The 2662-nt window shown below is 46.8% G+C and overlaps 1 long non-coding RNA gene across 1 annotated transcript; it reads left to right on the forward strand.

Moving 5' to 3' along the window:
- The first annotated feature begins 213 nt into the window (after nucleotides 1-213).
- Nucleotides 214-2458, forward strand: LOC148242275 (uncharacterized). The gene is made up of 2 exons (XR_015813946.1): nucleotides 214-1261; nucleotides 2237-2458. It is a non-coding gene; the product is annotated as an uncharacterized LOC148242275 (long non-coding RNA).
- Nucleotides 2459-2662: the final 204 nt, after the last annotated feature.

The following is a 2662-nucleotide window of genomic DNA, read 5'->3' on the forward strand; positions in this document are numbered from 1 at the left end:
TGTAAAATAAATGCTAATTTTTCTCTTCACGTTCTTCCAAGTTAAGTGAGCGAGCCGAAGTCTTCATTAAGCTAAGGAGTTGGGATCGACTTATCACGTAAGTCCGTGGCGTCTTTCTTTTTGGTCCTCTAATTTTTGTTATTACTTTCTTAATTTTAGGATTGTAATTTCAATTAGATAGTGTAGCACCCGGAAAGGAGGAGGAAAAAAAAAAAAAAAAAAAAAAAAAAAAAAAAGGGGGGGGGGGCCACGTCAGCAGCCACGTCAGCAGCCACGTCAGCAGGCCCGGTCAGCAGTCCCGGCCAACCAGGGCCTGCCACGTGGCAAGATCGCGTCACTCCGAAAGGAGCCACGTTGGCGATCCGCGTGGGTGCGATCCGACGGCCCAGATCAATCACGCGATCGGACGGCCCAGATTCAAACGCACGGACGGCCCAGATTCAATCAAAAACGAACGGCCCAGATTAAAACGAAATGAACGGCTGTGATCAAAAGGCAAGGGGTTATAAATAGAACCTCCACACCAGACCAAAAACCCTAGCCGCCAGCCGCTCGTCGGAGAAGACGAACCAGAGGCCGACCGCCGCCACCCGCCGCCACTCGCCGCCGCACCGGGGAAATTTCCGACCGCCGATTGAGGTAAATTTCATACCCCCGACTCGTTTTTCCCCGCTGATTCCTCCTATGGCCAAATCGAGGCCGAAATCCCGGCCAAACGGCCGGAATACGCGGCCGAAGCCCAGCGGCGCCGCCGCGCCCCCTCTCGGTTTTTGCCTCCGACGAGGCCCTTCCCGGCCTCCGTTCGATGCAATTTTTATATCACCGTGATCACCATTCTTTTCTCTACAGGTTGACCGGAGCCGAATTACCAAAACACGAACCTCGCCGGAGAGCCGCTGCACCCGAGAGCGCCGCCGCCGGTAAGCTCCGTTTTTCCGTGATTTTTTGGCCCCCCCGAGGGCCCTAGGGTTGTTTTCTGACAAGGACCAATGCGAGCGTGGCCGAATTCGGCCGAAAACGGCCGAAAACAGCCAACCCGAGGTGACTCGCCGCCGCCAGCGGCGGCGCCGTCGCCGGAGCACGGCGGAGCCGCCGTGCCGGAGTTGCGATTTGGGCCGAAGGAGGCCCTGGGCCTAATTTGGATTTTTTTTGGAACACGTGCAGGTACTGTTAGTGTGTTTCAGTTTCCCGGAAAAAATTCAGGGAAAATTAGGGACAGCCTGCAGGCGCACTGTGAATCGTATTCGGATCTCGAAAACAAGTAAGGACCCCTCACCCTATTTCCTATCACGGTACTAAAGTTCAAAATGATAAAACGGTATTTCTTGAATTAACGCATGTGTGAAATTGCTTAAGGTTGCTAATGGAGCCCGAGTCTAGTGTGATTGGTGATTTACTGTTATTTGGCCTGTTTACAGCTTTAAATGCAAAATGAGGTTTGATGTGTTCATTTTACAGATTTGTGTGCATATACTACGTTTTTATTAATCATGGGTTGAATGACTGAAAAAAACTGATACTGTATGTTGTCTGTTTGGCATGAATTACTGTTTGCTTGTTTGTATGTTAATTGATGATGCTGATTGAGGAAAAGGAAAATGAAAGATTGTGTAGACTGATAATTGTATTATGGGGGTCAGCCTGACTAGATATCCTGGGAGATGGTGGACGGACCGGGTCCGTAGGGAACCCTACCGGGATTGTGGTCTCACATGCCGGACGGGGTATGGAGATCTTATGGTTTTGGCGCCCATACCGGACGGGGTATGGGGACGGCCCGTTTCACCCTCATACCGGACGGGGTATTGAGGTTTATGGTTTTGGCGCCCATACCGGACGGGGTATGGGGACGGCCCTGGAAACTGATTATGAATGTTAAAGGTTAACGGGTAGCGGAACCCCTATGGACCCCCACGGATACTAGTAGGCTGGTAAATGAGAAAAAGATATGTTGTACAATGATTGAATTACAAGAGGCGTGATAAGTGTTATGTTTTACAGCTTAGATTATTCAATGATTATGATAATGTTATTGTTTTTTTTTCCCATATTGTTTTCATAAATTCCACCAAGGTAAGTGGATGGTAAAGGTTTTATCATAAATAAAAGGATTTGTTGTAAATTATGCTCCATTGGTCTTTTTGTGTTTTTCTACCCACCTTTATCTCCGTGACGGTGAGATATCGTGATGTTCTTACTGGGCTAGTGTAGCTCACTCCTTAATTAACCATTTCAGATCAGGAAGACATGGTTCCCGAGCCCGTTCCGCAGGAGGACGACGAAGGAGATGCCTAGAGACTCTGTAGTCATACGCATAGTTTATTTTCGAGTTTTCTTTCTTAGTTAGTTTAACCTTTTATATTTTAAGTACGTTTCTGGTCTTTCGTGTAAGGGATGTTAACTGAAATTTTGATCTCGCTTCCGCATTTGATATATTTAAATACTCATTTCTTTCTAATATTTCCGGGGCCGTTACAGATAGAGGGGTTTAAATTAGGTCGTTTGAGTTTTGATATATCATGCGATTTGGTTAAGGTTCTAGGAGTCAAAATAATCATTCTTATACCCTCATACGTCACTGATGCATCCTTTTTTCTGTTTTTACTAGAAAACTTTTATATTCATATCTTTACTAGTAATCATCCATACACACGATATGAAG

This window comes from Carica papaya, chromosome 8 (assembly GCF_054855325.1).
Source record: "Carica papaya isolate Zhongbai chromosome 8, ASM5485532v1, whole genome shotgun sequence".
Taxonomy (NCBI): Eukaryota; Viridiplantae; Streptophyta; class Magnoliopsida; order Brassicales; family Caricaceae; genus Carica; species Carica papaya.